Below are 18,831 nucleotides of genomic sequence, written 5' to 3'. Positions count from 1 at the left end.
CATCATCTCTCATTCACTATCAAAATGTCCACTCCCACCGGCCCATGATGCCAGCTGCCATTGCCCACTTATGTTTTGCAAACAAGCTTTCATGCTCTCTCTCATGCTGCCCCTCACACTTGGGAGGAGCTCTGTGAACATCACAAAACCACTTCACTGTTCTCCATCAAATGCCTCCTTAAAACTCCACTTTGCCAACATGCCCACAAACAACTTGAGAACAGTTCGAACAGTAGTGCACTGAGACCAGGCTGGCTAATACGCCCCCATCTATCCATGTCTATTAGTCAGGTCTTATACTTCAGTTGCAAGCTCTTTGGGGTAGGGACAGTCTTCTTGTTGCATGTTTGTAGTGCCTAGCACAATGGGGTTCTGGTCCATGCCTGAGGTTCCTAAGTGCTAGGGTAAAACAGCTATGGGAGTGCAAGCTCAGTTCTAATCTGTGTCACACATCTGTCTAGGCTAGGGAGTTCAAAGATTAATCATCACAGAGTCTGAGAATTATTAACTAAGTTCCACTTGCAAAATGCTTATTAATGGGTACGAGCGCATGAGGCACAAAACCCAGCTTGACGCTCAGATCCCAGGGTGAGTTTGCAGGGCTGGCAATTAGGAAAGAGACAAACAAGTCTTTTTAACTTATGAGCAGAGCAAACTGCATTTGGCATCATGGAGAGCAATAGACTAGTGCAGTGACATTTTAACTGCAGTTTAATGTAGGATCTGCTCTATCTAGTGCCAGTGATTTGCAAGGAGTGTTAGAGATGTACAAGAGCCTGCCCTGAGGAGCTTACAACCCAAGTTATACAGAGCCCATGAACACCCATTGTCCTTTCCAGTGTGAAAAACAAGAGTCCCTGCCCTGGAGATCTTACTGGCCACAGGAGAGGTGTTAATTACAATTTGGAACTGACTAGTTACCCCAGTGGCTAGGGAATTCTTTTCTGGCTATGTGGTTAAAATGGAATGAGTCTAAACTGGAGGTGGAGTCCAGCATAAGTGGTCAGACAGTTGAGATCAGAAACCTCAGCCTGGGGTTCTGGCTCTTCTCTATAGGAAACTAAATGCAAAGCACAGCAAGAAAGCACACAGCGGGGCCAACTCTCTCCCTTTTGTTCTATTGGCTACAGTGGAATTACTGCCGATTTACACTAGCATGCACGAGAGGAGAATCAGGAGGTAGGAGTGTAACTTTTCCTGACCCAAGTTTAATGGCATCTTCTCGGCAGGCCCTGGATTTGCCCACGACAGCTAAGTGTTAAAACAATCCAGGGATTGCTTTCAGTAGTTAGTGCCAGGGGAGGGACAAGAGACAAGCACAGGCTGAGGTGCCCTGCACACACAAGGGGCATGATAGTTAAACACTAAACGATTTTAAGTCTCTCGCAGTGATGAGATGGTAGAAGAGGAAACCGGGGTTGTGGGGCAGGGTGAAAAGTTTGCAGAAATCTCAGTTTTGAGCTCTGTCTTTTGATGTCAGCAAGCTGCACTGGCAAACGAGAGACCGGTGAGTGCAGGACATGGATACAACTGGGATTAATGGGACAGATGGCAGTCAATGCAGAGAAGCATGGGGGTGATTGGGAAGAAGCAGAGGAAAGGGGCCTGTCTTTTATAACCATGGGTCATGGGGACATGAAAGCTCCAGCAGTTACAGTGGGGTCCTTAACACATCTCCTGGGAAATCTTGTTCTGCAAAGTCAGGCACCTTGTCTGAAATCTGAGACAGACCTGAAAATCTGAGCACAACTTGGATCTAGTGATCAAAGAGCAAAGGTCACTCAGGAGTCACTGCTGGGCCTTTAAGAAAGCTGTGAGGACATGTGCTTTAGTTCAGACCCAAACACCCAGGAGATGGGAAGGAAATCCAGGGTCCCTTGCCAGCACACTGGGGTTCCCACCTCCTCCAGCCCCTCCCTGGCTTTTCAGATTCTCTACCAGCCCCCCCATGCAGCTCCAGGGCTGGGGCGCTCATAACAGATATGAAGTCTCATCATTCCAAGGGCCAGCAGGCTTATTTTTAGACTTGGGAATCAAGGAGCCAGTGAGCGGATCTCTCCGTTCTGACCGTTGGCAAGGAAGGAGGTTTCAGAAATGCTGCTTCCTATTACCACTTCCCCCAACTTGAGGGCAGAAAGCAGGCCAAGGAACCAATCTGTATGGAGCAGCGTCCTAGTTCCACTTTGATTCCTCCACTACACATAGTATTGGCAGCCCTGGGGACTAAAGGCACCACTCCCCAGAGCAAGCAGAGGACCCCCATTCTGAGAGAGGGGTGAAGGCTGGTTTCGTGTTTAAGGCACTGTCCTGGGACTCTAAAGATCTGGGTTTGATTCCTAGCACTGCCATAAACTTCCTAGATGACCTCAGGAAACTCACTTAAATCTGTCTTCTGTAAAAATCCTTCCTTTCTCCCACCTTGTCTGTCTTTTCTGTTCTGATCGTAAGCTCTTCCAGGCAGACATTCCCCTGTGTACCTGTACAGTGCTCAGCCTAGTGGAGCTGCTGTAGTCAATTCCAAAAGCCTGGAACAGCCCTGGCAGAACAGGCCTGAGTTGAGTTGCTAAGAGGAGTTTGAGACACTGTCCCACACTGGCTATAGATGCAGTTGGGTGTTATTTGCCAGCTGAAGTACCGGGTCCAGTTCTGGGTGCCACCCTTTAGGAAAGATGGATAAAGGGTTTAGGTCAGGTTTTATGTGAGGAAAGGTTTAGAAAACTGGGCATAGTTAGTCTCAAGGGCTGTAATAAAGAGCCCAGGGATCAATTGTTCTCCATGTCTGCTGAAGGTAGGACAAGTACTAATGAGCTTAATTTGCAGCAAGAGATATTTAGGTTAGATATTATGAAAAATTCTCACTATAGAGATAGTTAGGCTGTGGAATAGGCTTCCAAGGGAGGTTGCAGAATCCCCCTCATTTGAAGTTTTTAGTAACAGGTTAGACAAACCTGTGAGGGACAGTCCAGGTTTACTTGGTCCTGTCTCAGCACAGGGTGCTGGACTAGATGACCTCTTAGAGGTCCCTTCCAGCCCTGCATTTCTAGAGGCCTTGTTTACACTGCCACTGAAACTTTCTTTGCTCAGGGGGGTGAAGCTACAGTGCTGGGAGCTACAACTACACAGCCACGTTAAAGCGCTGTTGGCTGTGTAGACATGCCCAAAGAGTCCGACTGCTGAGAACAAACAGACTCATCTCTGCCATACACCTTCAACACTCAGTTCCCCCTGCCCCATCAGCACAGAATGCTGTCAGCGGACCAAATCCTCAGCTTGATTTCAGCTGGTGTAAATCAGCATAGCTCCTTGGAAGGCGTAGCTCAATCTCTCTAAAAAAACCAACCCACACTCCACGCTTCTGCGCATGTGCGCCAAGCAAGAGATGCAGAGAAACATGAAATCATCGCCTGAATTAAGAATTCAGAAAGCTCCTTACCATTTCTGACAGCTGTTCCTGCTCAGGCTCCCAGCTGACGCGCTGCTCCCACCAACAAGCGGCACAGGCATGAGGGAGGGAGGGAGTGGGGAGGACAAAACTTATAGCCACTTGCACCCATCACTGCAGTGAGTTTCAGGGGTAGGAAGGGGATGTTGACAGGATGCCTGCAAGGTTGCCTTCAAGCCTGGGCTATTTGGTATAGAAAGGCAGATCCAGGGGTGGGGGTTCAACTTCTCTAAGTGGATCTTCCACATGGTAAAGGTAATTGGATTACAGGAAGGTGCTAAGCCATCCACCCTCCTGATGTCAACTGGGATTTGTTCTTGGAGTAACTGGACTTGCCTTCATTCTGGAAACGAGGCGCTTGTTTATTTGATTTACAATAGCACCTATGCAGAGAACAGGGCCCCCACTGTGCTCGGTGCTGTTCATATACATAGAGGGAGACGATCCCTGCCCCAAATAGCTTACAGTCTAAACAGACTAGACCGGCAAAGGTGTGAGGGAAAACAAGGCAGAGGGAGGAAACAACTCTCCCAAGTCAGCAGAAAAGTCAGGTGTCCGGAATCCGTGCTGTGCTCTCCACACTGGCCCACGTGGCCTGCCCAGTGTCCATAACCTGCTGCTATCAGCAAAGGACTCTGACAGCAAGGGTCCAAATGGAGTCCCCACTCAGCCCTATGATCCCTTCAGCTGGTGAAGGGCCCCCAGGGCAGCTGCCATCACCCTGGGCAGCTAATAGAATTGCCTGCAAGTCCTGATTGGGCATCTGCAGTCCTATCATCATGGCCCCAGCCTCGTGTCTCATCCATGTGCAGGTCACTCAAGTTAGAGGTGGGTCAGGAGTTGATTCCAGGGATCATGGGTAGATGATTGGTTTTGACATTGATTAGTGTATGGAATAAACCCTCCTTAGTGTTTCCATCTGCAAAGCCCTTTACAAATATTAACCAACCCACCCCTGCAATCCAATCCCACCTCCACAGGAGGTAAAGCAGCAGCATCCTCATCTTACAGGTGGGGAAACTGAGGCACAGAGGGGTGAAAAGTTGCATCCAAGTCACCAACTACACCTCCTTTCCATTCACTCCCTATTGCAGGATTGAAGAGCCTGAAAAATTGGCTGGGAGGATGCGATTGGGATCTACTGAGACCTAGGTTCTCTTCCCAGCTCTGCCACTGACCTGCTGAGAGACTTTGGGCAAGTCACTTCCCCTCTCTGTGCCTCAGTTTCCCCATCTGTAAAACAGAACACTGACTCCCTACACACAAGGGTGATGAGAGGCTTAACTCATTCTTATCTACCAAGAGGTATGCAATCCTCAGACAGAGGGTGCTGCAGAAGACAAAGTATTATCACCATCAATATTTAATCTGCCATTGTCCAGGGCGGACTGTTGTACCACACAGAGCAAACGGCTGTGGTGTCTTGTGCATCTCAAGCCTTCGCCCACTGCAAAAAAGCCTTGATTAAAGAAAAAAACAAATAGAGGGGCAGGTTTATAAGTCTATGGAAACTGTTATCCCTGCACATTAACGCCAAAAGCAACTAATTAAAACAGCATCAAAGTCAGATGTTTTAGGAGTTCAGCCTCAGAAAGCCCTGGCAGGGGGTGCCAGGGAATGCAGCTGCTGCAGCCAGTTGGAATGGAGGGAAAACACTGAGACAGGACCTGCAACTGGGACACTGCACCCAGTGCTCAGCCAAGCACCCCACCTGGGTAAACATCAGAGGTGGCTGCAGATGGCCTGGGACTGGCCAAGGGTGTTTGGTGAACTACAAAAACCAACAAGGAGTCCGGTGGCACCTTAAAGACGAAGATTTATTTGGGCATAAGCTTTCGTGGGTAAAAAAACCTCACTTCAGATGCATGCAAACTACAGACTTTGGGCAGGCTAGTAGAGCCCTGGCACCGCCACGTGCCATCTTCAGATGTTCAGATTGACCCCCCCACCCCACCTCCAGCACAACAGTACAGCCCCACTCCTTCTGGGAGACACTGTTACCCACTCAGTTTTCACCCTGTCCTTGGAGTAAATACCCCTTTTCCCCATCCCCTACATTCCTGCCCTCCGAACCCCTTTCTCCCATCCCACAGGTCTCTAGCATGTGCACTTTGAACCTCCTATTCCCCCCAGCTCCCAACATATGGTTCCCCACCATGTGGGGTCTACAGCCCTTCTCATGCCATCCTCCCATGCACAATCTAGAAAGCATCGAAACTAAACTGGATAAAAACAGACATTTAAAATCTGGGCATGGAAATGGTTCTTTTGAGCCCTGCAAATTGAACCAGCTTTGAAATTTCAGGAATTTTTCTGGTTTTTGGACCAGCTCTATTCAGGACCTTTGGAATGACATGCTGTGTAACCATTAGACATCACTACCACCACCTCCTCCAAGGAGGCAGATCATCCATTAGGTCTATTAAGGACATCTTCTGTGAAGGAGCATCTCAGCACTTCAGGTACTGGTACCATCATCAGTGGCAAACCCTGCTAGGAAGTACAGGAGGGTGAATGGCAAGAAGAGAAAACCAGAGGCAAGGAAGGCTGTTTTGTGCCCAAGGCACTGGACTGGGATTGAAGTGAACTGGGTTCAGTTCCCAGCTCTGGCACAGATTCCCTGAGCCACTTGGGCTAGTCACTTGGGGCATGTCTACATTGCAATTGTAAGTGGGATGGCAGCAGGTGTAGACCTACCCAAGTAGCTTTGATCTAGTAGCCTAAGAGCAGTAAAGCCACAGCAGAGTAGGCTGCACAAGCCAGTCTGGGATTCTGGACAAGCCAATTACTCAGGCAGCTAGCCCATATTGAAGCCTGGGCTACCAGATCTTCATTGGGCCAGAAGTGTCTCTTGCTTGTGTGTTTGGGGCCTAGTGCACTGGGTGCTGTGCAATCTCCATTGGAGCCTCAAGGTACTCTTGTATTAGAAATATCAGGCTGGGGCAAGGTCTATGGGGAAGGAAATTCTTCCCCCAGTCCAGGAATTCCCAAAGCCAGAGGATGGTGCATTCATTGTATTTAAACGGCAATTTTCTGTCATTGGTCCTGGGATCTCTGTTCTATTACTTGGAGTTACCTTTGAATCCCCAGCAGGGGAACTCACCAAGCAGGTACCAATCCCTCGCCACTTGGCTCCCTCCCAGGTGGCTTCTCGTGCCAAAATATAAAAACAACCTTGAGGGCTTTGTTGATGCAGCAGGTAGCAAGCTCAGTCAGAGCTGCTAGATCCACCCAGGGCGGAGAATCAGCAAAGCTGGGCCACTGTGTTGGTTCTCCTCCTCTGCAACCTGTGAGGAGATTTAGCCCCAGCTTCCTTTATCTGAACCTGCCCCCCCGCAGCTAACATTCCTAGAGCTATGTAGGTACATGGAAGAGCAGAGGGCAGCCTTCCCTGGCTGGGAGGAGCAGCACTTGTCCAGACATGTATGCAGCCCTGGCTGGCCCTTCCCAGGGCTGCATACAAGAGACAGGAGACATGAGAGTAGAAGGAAGAGAGAACGTGGAGGAAGGACAGATGGGCGCAGAGGAAATCACACAAAATGGAGCAACAGAGAGTGGAAGAACATCACTGGCATCGCTGGGCAAGCCTGCTGGGGGATGCAGTTACAAAACAGAAGCTCCCCAATGCTGTCAAGACCAGCTCAGTAAATGGGATGTAATCATCTCCCCTAATAGCATTCCAGCTATGGAAAGCCTGGGGCTGGAGCATGGATGAGAAACACTGTTAGGCCCACTTTTGCAACGTTAACCAGAAAACTCTTGTACTGGGGCCCTCCCAGACATCTTATTTTGCAGTTGACCGGCCCAAAGAGAAACAGCCTTGTGGAGCCCAGGGGAGCAGAAGGAAAATGGGGTCAAAGAAGCTTTGCTCCCCCAAGCCTGCCTCCTACTAAAGCAGGTCTTGTCTATGCTCAGGGATAACCCTGAGCCAACAACTGGTGTCCATGCAACAGTACTGACCCTTAGTGCAGATGGCATTCAGGGGGTCTTTATGAGTAAGAATTTCTGACTAGTCCACTCAGTGCAAAACCTGGCACATCCTCATCAGCACTTGGGGCCCCCCCAAGACCAGTGCTGCTAAACTGATGGCTGAGTTGAGGATATTGCTCGTGCAGAAAGGCCCTAACTAGGACACAGCAGGATTAGATGCAGCCAGCCCATAAGTCTCCTCCGAAGGTGTCCCCATTCCAGGTCCCCAGAGAGATGTACAGCACCCCCTTCCCACCGCTCATTCAGATGCAAGGTGAGCAGTGGGAGGAGGAAAAGGCAGACACTGGAGAAACCAAACAGGCCTAGTCAAGGCTACATTTCCCTACTACTGTCACCATGTCAGCCCCACCTGTGACTGCAGCACTGGGGGACATGCAAGTACACAGTCTGCTAGCAGCTGCTGGTGCATTGGCCACCTGCTCCCACATGGGTTGGATGGCAGAGTTACTACAAGTTACACTACAAGAGTACCACTTTTGGAATCAGGCCCCCAAGGGGCTAGGTGCTTTATAGACAAGGGACAGATGACAGACCCTGCCCCCAAGTCAAGCTATCCAAAACAGGCAGAGGTGGGTGGGAGGACAAGGTAGGCACAGAGTAGGGTGACGAGATGTCCTGATTTTGTAGGGACAGTCCTGATATTGGAGGCTCTCTCTTATATAGGTGCCTATTATCCCCCACCCCATCCTGATTTTTCACAGTTGCTATCTGGTCACTCTAGAACAGAGCCATCAGGATGCCTGCAGCTGCTCCTGTGCATGGGGCTAGGCCAACAGAAAATGTGGAGAAGGCTCATCTAGTGCAGGCAGCCCTGCAGCCCAGGGCCTCTGGGAACTGCACTCCTGGGGTGGAAGAGTAGGAGCAAGCTCCATTCACAGCAGCTGCTCCACCCAGCTTCTTCCTACCTAGACGACAATAGCGCAGTCCCTCCCTGCCTTCTCCTGCACGCTGGCTTCGCTCTCCTCTGCTGCAGCTACAGGAGTCCTTTCTCCACTCAAATCTCCCACTGCCTTTGCCAGCGGGAGGGCTAGTGTAGAACAGGCACTGGAGCTTCAGCCACCTGCTTGATGCAGGTCTTGAGGACCCAGTGATTAATGTGCTGCTGGGCACCAGCGGCCTGTCTGCACTAGGACTCCCAATGCTGCCACAAGAATAGCCCTGGTGGGACCTTTGGGTTGCCTGGGACAGACAAGTCCTTGGGCATGCTGACAACAGGCAGATCTGCAGCCAGACACCTGGATTTACAGACTAAGAGGGCAGGGAATTCCCACTTGGAAGGACCCATGTTTAGTCTGGAGTGGGAAGGGGAGATCTGTCTGGCTCTCAGTATCACCAAGTAACCCTCGCCCCTTCCTGCTGCCATCAAAGGCCCTCCCCTGATCTCCCCCCACCCCCACTCCTTCCCCCAGGAGTGCTCCCAGCAGGGGTATTAGTGCACATCTGGCCAGACTGGTGCCCATGTCACAACATTGCAGCCTCAGCAGGGACATCACTAGCTGAACAGACTGGATGTGGAACTCCCATCTGCCCTGGGGAGAGAGGCAGGGCCTCCAGCTCAGAGCCCAGGGGATGCTCACCCTGCCTCTGCTCCACAGATGCAGAGGACTGATCTCCAAAGGGGTCAGTCTGCTGCCTCTCACCACTCCACCTGGAGCACAGCAGCCTGGCAGGGCATTTCCCTGCTCAGTTCTGGGCAGTCATGCCAGGAGCATGCCCTGCACAGACAGCAAAAGTCCCCTTCCCCGCTGGACACAGACTGGGCACCTTTCATGCCAACCCTGGCACAGCTGGGCTGTTCACTTGCTGGGAAACCAAGAAGAGGGTTCCTCTACCTGCCACAAACCAACACCTAGAAACCATGGTGACAGGTGCCCTATGGAGAACTCAGCAAGGGTCAAGGGGCATCACAACTGGTTTCAGGAAAGGCTCTGGGGTTGTTGGACACTCTACAGGAGCTGAGAGGATTCCCTACGCACGGCCTCCAACAAGCCAGCAGCAGAAGAAAGAAACCCACAATCACCCCCCAAGCCAAGACCCAGAGATGGTGCAGTCCTACCCCCCCCCCACACACACACACCCAAACTGTCCCTTTCCTGTATCTTACTTTGCAATTCCCTGGGGAGAATCACCCAGCAGCCAGGTCAGAGGTCACAGCAGCACCTCACTAGTTGCTGGCACTGGAAGGGAGTTTCGTGCCACTGCTTCTGACTGGGATGTGAGGGCAGCGGGGGTGTCGGCCTCATTTAATATTTAGGTGCATTTCAGTGCTCAGAGAAGTGAAGGATTGAGGGCACTGATTGGAGCCAGGCAGAGGCAGCCTGCAAAATATTGCCACCACACCCGGCTCCTGTCCTGTTCCAGTCCTCCTGCCTGGCTGTGCTGAGGGGCCGCCATCCTGACCCTCCACTGTATTCATATTCCAGCTCTGGGCTCCCCCCAATACTCGGTCGATGCATCTTGAGCCTGACCCAGTCCTCCCACACTGCTGTTCCAACCCCAGGCTCCCCACACCCCTCAAGCCTGACTTGCAACCTTCCCTACTATTCCAGTCCCAAGCTCTGGTGATCCACCTCAATCCCAGCCTGTAGCCCCACTCACCCACTGCAATTCCTCTCCCTCACAGACTCTTGACAACCATGGTGTATGCTAATGCAGTGTGTTGCATTGCAGACAAAAATCCCATCAACTTTACTAAACTAATGTTGTTTATGATCCAAGCCCCGTTCAAGCCCACGGCCCCAGAGATACAAGGACAATAACCCATTGTACCAGCTCCCACGCCCTTCCCCTTTACTTTCAGTTCTGGTCTGAATTTGCCTCTGCCAAGCAGGGAGGGACCACCCAGATTTCAACCTCCCCCCCAGAAGCTCCCTCTAATTCTTTGAGCTGCAGGGAGACCCTCAGCATCACCCTCAAGTGAACAGCAAGGGTTGGGGCAGGTTAGTGAGCCTGTGAACTGAGCACAGGGGGCCTTGCTCCTGCTGCACATTCCTCCCAGCTGTGTAACAAGAAGAGCCACTCCACAAAGCATGCAGATTCAAACCAGATGCTCAGTGTGACAGAAGAATGCTCCCAACCTACAGAGCACAGGACCAAGCAGCAAGAAGGGTGCTGGGGGCAGAGAGAAGAGCCAGAAGAGTACTTATTCTCAGTCATTTGCCTGCCAGCCATGTGGACTGCAATCCAGCTCTTCCTGCTGCTTTATTTGCTTATTTTTTTATTTTAATTTGATGTGACGGATGGGAAGAGACAGGAGGGAGGGAGTGGTAGAGCCAGGCATGGCATGGAGCAAACTGCCCCCATATAGCGCAGCCAATGCACCACAATCCCACCCTGAAACACATCCTACTAGTCCAGGACCCGCTTGTCCACCCACCCACATGTCTGCCCTGTGCTGCTCCAGCTTGGTTCTCCCAATATACTTGGGACATCCCTGCCTGTTCCAGAGCTGAGTGCTCACGCAGCCCTACCAGGGCACCTCAACGCTTGCTGCCGCACAGCACACCTGATGCTCTTCCCTTCCTCCCCTCCCCCCACTATTTCAGTCCTGGACTCCCACACAGCCCTGCCAGACAGTGCACCTCAACCCCAACCTGCAGCCCCCCGCCCCACAGCTATTTCGACCCTTCCCCAACAGTGACCAGCTACAGTGCCGATGGTTCCAGTCCACATGGGTCAACATCACCCAGCTGAGATCACGAGAACCTCTTCTCACCAGTGCCTGAAGCCAGACTGCTCAGGATTAGCACTCCAGAGGGGAAGATGCACACCACCCATCCCATTCTAATGACTATCCTATCCTGCAGCTGCATGCAGCCAGCCACCCCAGACCACCAGACAAGACATGGGTGACCCCTCCTGAGCAACAAAGGGACATGGGGAATCCAGATGGTGATGCTCCCTGTGATCCCAAGGGCAGGCTAACAAGGTCAGGGAGACCCACCCAGACACCAAGCAGCAGCAGCCGGAGAGAGGCTTATGACTGCAGCTCTCCCAAGGAGAAGTGTAATAACAGACGGGAGTCTCCCCGGCTGGAGTTTTCTTCCTTCCCACCTGCCATGAGGTGGGTGGGGAGTCAACCAGGATTGCCTGGGTGCTGCAGGCCAGAGGGAGACACCTTCAATTCCTTGCCCACCTGCTGCAGGTATCCACCCACTCCAGCACAATGGATCAGTGGGGTCAGACTGCAGGGCTTGAACCCAGGGGGCCCTGGAGCACCCTGCTGCAAGGGTGGGATCCTCTGTCGAGTGGCATAAAGGAGAGGTGTGCCCCCTGAACCCACATCTGTCCATGTCCCACCCCCCCACCAGGAATAGTTTAGCTCTGCTGCCAGCATAGGCCCCACACTCCCTTCCCTTAGTCATTGCTGTGTCCCCCTGGGATGGAACCCTGCCCACAACCCCCTATTGGAGATCTGAGGGGAGCAAGGAGGAAGCACCCCACCCTTCTGAAAGGGGAGCTAAGCCAGATCTTAGCACCTGTTGGAAATCAGGCTGGGCCAGTTCAGTGGTCTGAGCTGGCCTGTTCTGCCCCTCATCTCTGTACCCCACAGTGTGCAATTCCTCCTTGGCTTTGAAGGGCTGGAGGCAGCAGCCTCTCCCTCCACCCATTCCATCCGGTCCTCATGCTGGTCATTCATTGCACCCCCAGGAGCTGCCCCCTGCCCCCAATGTCTCTTGCTAAGATGTGGGGCAACCTGCTGGCTCCTGGCTGAGCCCCCCTCCCCTGACCTGTTTGTTCCTTAAAAGCATCCCCCATCCCACCTGCTGCGCCACAGCATGCCAGGCTGTGACACAGCAGGATCATGTGCGAGCAGGGAGGGAGGGCAGCCCCCCCACACACACACACACAGTGCCCCCAGCCATCTCCCTGATGAATGAACTCTGCAGTGGCGGAACCAGCTGACACCCTCCCTAGCAGCAGGAGCGCCCTGGGAGCACATGTTCCCAGCACAGCATCCCAGCCAGACCACTGCGTCCTGTTGCTCCCCTGGCAAATCCCCCTATAGACTAGACACTGGTGGGTCCCTTAGGAGAGCAAAATGTTTCTCTGACCCCATCCCTGCATGCCCCACCCAGTTAGCTGGCACTTTCCCCATCTGCCTGGCAGCCCTCCCAGTGGGGAGGGGGTTAAGAGAGGCAGGGCAGGGGACTGAGCTCCCCCTCTCAAATGAAGCCAGGCTCAACAGTAGGGGTGACAGACCCAGCATTGTGCTCCCAATAAAGTAGCATGTCACTAAGCTAGAGCCTAGGATGATGGACGGACACACACCTTATTTATATACCATAGTGCCCAGAGGCCCCAGCCAGGCTCAGGTTTCCAGTGCACACAGCCAGAGACAGCCCCTGCCCCAGGGAACTTGCAGTCTGCTACAGCCAGGCAGGCACCCACATGCAGGTAAGCAGAATTACACACTGCCTGTTTTACTGTCTAAGCTATCGGTTATTTCATAGGGGCAGGCTTGCTAGCTTCCAACACTCTTCCACCGCCCAGTTCTCCTTGGAGAAATCTTCCACGCTGGCCTGGATTCAGCTCCACTACCACCTCCCTGCCCTTTTCTGTAAGAGGCGCTTAATGCAAGATACATTGGCGGGTAGAAGGAAGGAAGAAAAATTGAGGATGAAAATGCACAAGAAAATACTGCTGCATCAGCTGATCAGATCTGAGTCCAGGGAGTGGGGAAGTTCCCCCCCAACCTGCCAAAAAAACAAGTCATCAGGACCAGAGGCTTCTGCTTTATGGCCCCCCCCCCATAAAAATGAAAGTTCCCCTGATCCTAGGTGTTGGGGGTGCTACCACACACCCTGGCTTGAAGTGGTTTGTGGTCTATTATATCCAGGGTTTACAGTTTGGTTCAATGGCTCTCAGGCCCCCCGTTCTATAAAAATTGTTCCAGCCCCCCTGCGTCTGATAAGTCAACCAACCCAGCCAGTAACCAGCCCCGTCACCCTCCTAAGCCTGATTAAACACACACAAGCACAACACTTTCCCTTTTTACAAATATTCCTTCCCCGCGCCCCGGATACTCTCTCCTAGAAGCCCCCCCTCCCACCCAGACAACAGAGCTTTTCTCTCGGTTTTAGAGCCAGCTCCACTTAAGGGAACTCCCTAAATTTTCCACAGCTAATTATAACTTGCAAACTCCGAAGGGCTCCCAGGGGCTGTTTTTGCAAGCATGGCAGGGCTGGGCGAGTCATCGGCTTGATTTCCGTGGAGAAAGGAATTCCTCCCCTCACCCCCCCCCCCGAAAAAAAAAAAAAAAAGCTGTTCGTGTTGCTGCAACCAGCGATTTGAGAAAGCTGAGACAGACACACAACTCTGCTTTCCAGCCTCCCCGGGTGAGAGTCTCTCTTCTGCCTCCTTTCGCTCTGCGGACAACTAGCACCAGAGCAGAGAGAAACAGACACGGAAAATATGTTTGCAACAGTTTTCCATTCTGTGCCTGTTCCTCAGCCAGAGAGGAAGCCAGGCAGCCGCCGCCCCCAAAAGAGAGAAATCCCACCCAGCCCCTGACCCTGCGTGGAACAGCAAATCCATGCATGGTGGAAGGGGACTGGCAGAGGCTAAAGGCTGCCAGCACAACAGGAAAAACCACTTACTGTGCTCCTGGCTCGGGAGGCGAGGTTCCTCCAGCCCGAGGATTACCACCCGCCCAGCTGCTCCAAGTTGGGGCGCTTCAGTCTGGCGAAGAGCAGGCTGCGGGCGGGGGAAGCGGCCATGCAATGGCTTTGCACGACTGAATCAATTCATAGGCTGCGGCTGCTCTCGCTGCTTTCCCTCCGCCTCCAGCAATCCAGCCTTTCACTGGCGGGGAAAACCCCCTGGATTTCCATGGAAGGGAAGGGGTTAAAAAAATCCCAAACTCCTGGATTCGCTTTCCCCCCCTCCTTTTCCACTCCCCCTCTTCGCTTGATTTTGCTCTTCCCAAAGTTTGGAGGGAAGCAGGAAGCTGGAAAGAGACCAATGTCCTTTAACGCTGAATGTCTTTAAGGGAAAAAAAACAGCAAACCCACACCGCTCTCTGCACTGAAGCTAATCAGCAGATAGGGACGAGGCTTGGGTTTGTTTTTTCTCTTCTCCCTCGCCTTCTCTTCTCCCCGTTTTCAGAGCCAGCGCTTTGCAAATTGAGCGAGTCCTACACGAGCAGCGCTAGCTTAAGAAAATGCTTGTCATAGCAACGCCACTGCCTACCCCAGCCAGCCTCACCCCATCCCAGAGAGGAGGAGGAAGTCTCTTAAGGTGGCCTCAAGCCACAGTCCCAGCCCCGCTGCTGCTGGTTCTCGGCTCTGCTTTTTTAAGGGGGAAAGGCAAAAGGCAGATCTTCCTTCTCCGAGAGTCCCCCCCACCCACACACCTTTAATAGATCTCAGCAGGAAACCGGTGGGGAGATCAGTGCTGGGGGGAGGGTTGTGGGGTTTATGGTAGGGCTGGGTGTTGCAGAAAGCTCTCTTAATCTTTGGGGGGCGGGACACACGCTACACTGCTCATTTTTCCTTGCCATCTCTTGCCAGGCCTCCTATCTTTACAAACTCAGTGAAAGCAGAAGAAAAGTACATGCACCCTGTCAGTTTACTGAAAAACATTAAAAAGACATTTCTACCTAATTTTCCCTGGGTTAGTAAATATTCCATTATGATCCATGGTAGAGGGCCCGGGCCCAGGGGTTCACCCATGTGGATTAGGTATCAGGATTGGGGCCTGGAGTAGTAAAATGGGAAGAAATTAAGAATCTAGGGCCCCAATCCTGCCATGACATTAGTGCAGGGGAGCTTTGCCTAGGCAGAGGTCATTGCAAGATAGGGGGTATAGTTTGTTACTGGTGATGGTTTAGGTTGTGTTTTCACTCAGGTTGGACAGTGAAAAGTAGGCTGATCAGTTTCACTTTTTTCTAGTCAGTTTCACTTTTGAGATCTCATGCCCCAGCCAAAAATTTGAGTTGCAAACAGTAGGAGACAAGTAGTCCAAAATGTATATATCAAATCCTCCTGCTTCCTTGTAAAGCAAGAACTAACTATGGAGATGATCCTGTTGATCTGAAGCCTGCTCCATGCAAAATAATTCATACCAGAGAATAGACAATGTAACGCCAATTTTTAAAAGGCTCCAGAGGCAATCTTGGAAGTTACAGGCTGGAAAGTCTAACTTCAGTACTAGGCAAATTGGTTCAAACTATAGTCCAGAACAGAATCATCCGAAATAGATGAACACAATATGTTGGGGAAGAGTCAACATGGCTTTTGTAAAGGGGAATCATGCCTCACCAATCTATTACCATTCTTTGAGAGTGTCAAGCAGCACGTGGATAAGGGTGATCCAGTTGATAGTGTACTTGGACTTTCAGAAAGTCTTTAACAAGATTCCACACCAATAGCACTTAAGCTAACTAAGCAGTCATGGGATAAGAGGAAACCTATGAGAGGAGCTAAGTAACTGGTTAAAAGATAGGAAACAAGAGGAATAAATAGTCAGTTTTCACAATGGAGAGAGATAAATAGCAGGGTCCCCCAAAGAGCTGTACCAGGACCCGTGTTGTTCCACATTCATTATGAATGTGGAACAGGGGGGAAACAATAAGGTAGCAAAGTTTGCAGAGAATACAAAATAATTCAAAACTTCTAAAGGGATCTCACAAAAGAGTGACATAACAGATTAAATGTAATATTGATAAGAGCAAAGTAGTGTACACTGGAAAACAATTCCAACTGAACATACAAAATGATGGGTTTTAAATTAGTGGCTACCACTCAAGAAAGATGTTGGAGTCACCCAGGATTGTTCTCTGAAAACAGCCACTAAACGTGCAGTGGCAGTCAAAAAAGCAACCAGAGCCTTAGGAACCATTAGGAAAGGGGTGGATAAGACAGAAAATATAATGCCACTATATAAAGCCATGGTATACCCATATCTTGACTGCTGTATGCAATTCTGGTTGACCCATCTCAGAAAAGATAATTGGAAAAGGTACAGAGGACAACAACAACAACAAAAACTATTAGGGGCATAGAACAACTTCCATAGGAGTAGCAATTAAAAACACTGGGATTTGTGGTGGGGCTTCACTCACCACACTGGCACCTCCTACTGGCGGTTTTGGGGATTAGCTCCACAGGTCAGTGCACTCTCTCCCAATGGTGCTTTACCCACTGTCATATCTGCTCCTGGTCCCACATCACTCCAAGGACCACAGCATCCTCTTCATGACACAGCCCCCCAGCCATGTCACATTCTGTGCTCCCAGCTTCCAAGGGAGGTTTAGCTTCTCAGTAGCCCAGCCACTTCCCCAGGGGGGCACCAGCCCCACCCACTACTGTGGGTCCCAGTCCACAGACCCTGTAGCTAGCAGCTTCCTGCTACCTCTCCTTAATTTCTCACCAGTGCTGCTTCAATTCCATGGACTACTTCCCTGCAGCCCCAGCACCTTCTTTGCCCTCTTCTCAGGGCCTCAAGCCTACACATTCCAGCAGGTCTCTCTAGCTCCCACAGTCCCCACTGGCAGCTGCCCTGAAGTACTACCCACCTACAGTCCTCTAGGAACCCCACCCTCTCCCTTGGACTCCCTGCAGCACCTGAGCACCTGCCCCTGCAGCTCTTTTTATATGGGCCTGCTGGGCCCTGATTGGCTGCTCCCTGCACAGCCTCCCTAAACTGCTTTTAACCCCTTCTCTGCCAGTGTGGGGCAGATAACCCATCACAGACTGTTCAGCTTAGAAGATAGACGGCGAAGGGGGGATATGATTGAGGTCTATAAAACCATGAATGGTGTGGAGAAAGTGAATAAGGAAGTGTTATTTAGCCCTTCATATAATACAAGAACCAGGTGTCACCCAATGAAATTAACAGGCAGCACAACTAAAACAAACATAAGGAGGTACTTCTTTGCAAAACCTGTGCAACTTGTTGCCAGGGGATGTTGTGAAGGCCAAAAGTATAACTGAGTTCAAAAAGGAATTAGATAAGTTCCTGGAGGATCGGACTATTATCCAAGATGGTCAGGGATGCAACCCCATGTCCCTAAAGCTCTGATTGCCATATGCTGGGACTGGATGACAGGGGATGGATCACTCAATAATTGCCTCGTTCTGTTCATTCCCTCTGAAGCATCTGGCACTGGCCACTGTCAAAAAACAGGATACTGGTCTAGATGGACCATTGGTCTGACCCAGTATGGGCATTCTTATGTTCTTGTTTGTTAAACTGGTACAACTATTGTTTGTGGACACTCAAACTGATTTAAACCTGGTTTGGTTTAGCCTGTTCCTGTAAACCGATGTAAGTTCAGCCAGTGTAACCTCCGTGTGTATACATGCCCTTAGTTTTTATAACACTTTGTTTTACAGAACATAAGTTCTTGATCCTGCAAATATTTATGCACGTGGGTAACTTTACAGATATGAGTAGCCCCAGTGCATTACTGTAATGGGTGGGTAAGGTTACTCACAGGCATAAGTGTTTACAGGATCAGGGCCTAAATGCAGAGCTTTAAGTCTACCTCGTATATGGTCCTTTTATATAGGGAAAGTCTCCACATACCCATGGCTGCTCTAATTAAAGGTGCATGGTTAGAAATGTTTGTGTCTAGCATTGGATCTACTTTTTCAGTGACTTATTGGGAGTCATGAAACTCTTCCTCTCTCGCAGCCCAGATCCAGCAAAGACAGATTGTATAGTCCAGGGATCGACAACCTTTGGCACGCGGCCTGTCAGGGAAAGCCCCGGCAGGCCAGGCCGGTTTGTTTACCTGCTGCACCTGCAGGTTCGGCCAATCGCAGCTCCCACTGACCGCGGTTCACTGTCCCAGGCCAATGGGGGCTGCGGGACAGGCAGCCAGCACATCCCTTGGCCCGCGCCACTTCCCACAGCCCCCATTGGCCTGGGACGGCGAACTGCGGTCAGTGGGAGCTGCGATCGGCCGAACCTGCGGGTGCAGCAGGTAAACCAACCAGCCCGGCCCGCCAGGGGCTTTCTCTGGTGGGCCGTGTGCCAAAGGTTGCCGATCACTGGTATAGTCAGTTGTAGGATCAGGGCTAAACTAGCTGCTCCCATCCTTTAAATAGTCAATGCAGGGTGGATTTGATTTAAATTGATTTAAATCACTAGTCAGGAAGACTCGATTTAATCATGGTTTTCTACATAAAAGTGCATTCTTGTTGGTTGTTATAACCTTAATACATATTCTTCACAACTCAGAGATAGATGTAGGTTTCATTTTTAGAAGGTACACACTATACATTTTTAAACAGTGATTTATTTTGAAAACTTTTCAGATTAGTTTTACAGCTATATCAGAAAATGAACGATTGTTTGGTTATTTCATTTACCAAAGGTAATTGAAGCGGATATTTGTGAAGTCATTGGGAGGTGAACTATCTCCAATTCAACAGGTTAATCATTAATATTTG

At 50.9% G+C, this 18,831-nt stretch overlaps 1 protein-coding gene across 1 annotated transcript in view; it reads right to left on the bottom strand.

The window, feature by feature from the left end:
- Window positions 1-14,582, bottom strand: part of ATP2B4 (ATPase plasma membrane Ca2+ transporting 4) — a 96,938-nt gene extending 82,356 nt beyond the window's left edge. Inside the window, exon 1 of the mRNA XM_065403992.1 lies at window positions 14,032-14,582. The gene's annotated coding sequence lies outside the window, so the exon portion shown is untranslated. The remainder of the gene's footprint in view (window positions 1-14,031) is intronic.
- Window positions 14,583-18,831: the final 4,249 nt, after the last annotated feature.

The sequence above is a fragment of the Emys orbicularis genome, chromosome 4 (genome assembly GCF_028017835.1).
Source record: "Emys orbicularis isolate rEmyOrb1 chromosome 4, rEmyOrb1.hap1, whole genome shotgun sequence".
Lineage (NCBI taxonomy): Eukaryota > Metazoa > Chordata > Testudines > Emydidae > Emys > Emys orbicularis.
This window is presented reverse-complemented; position numbering and strand designations above follow the sequence as displayed.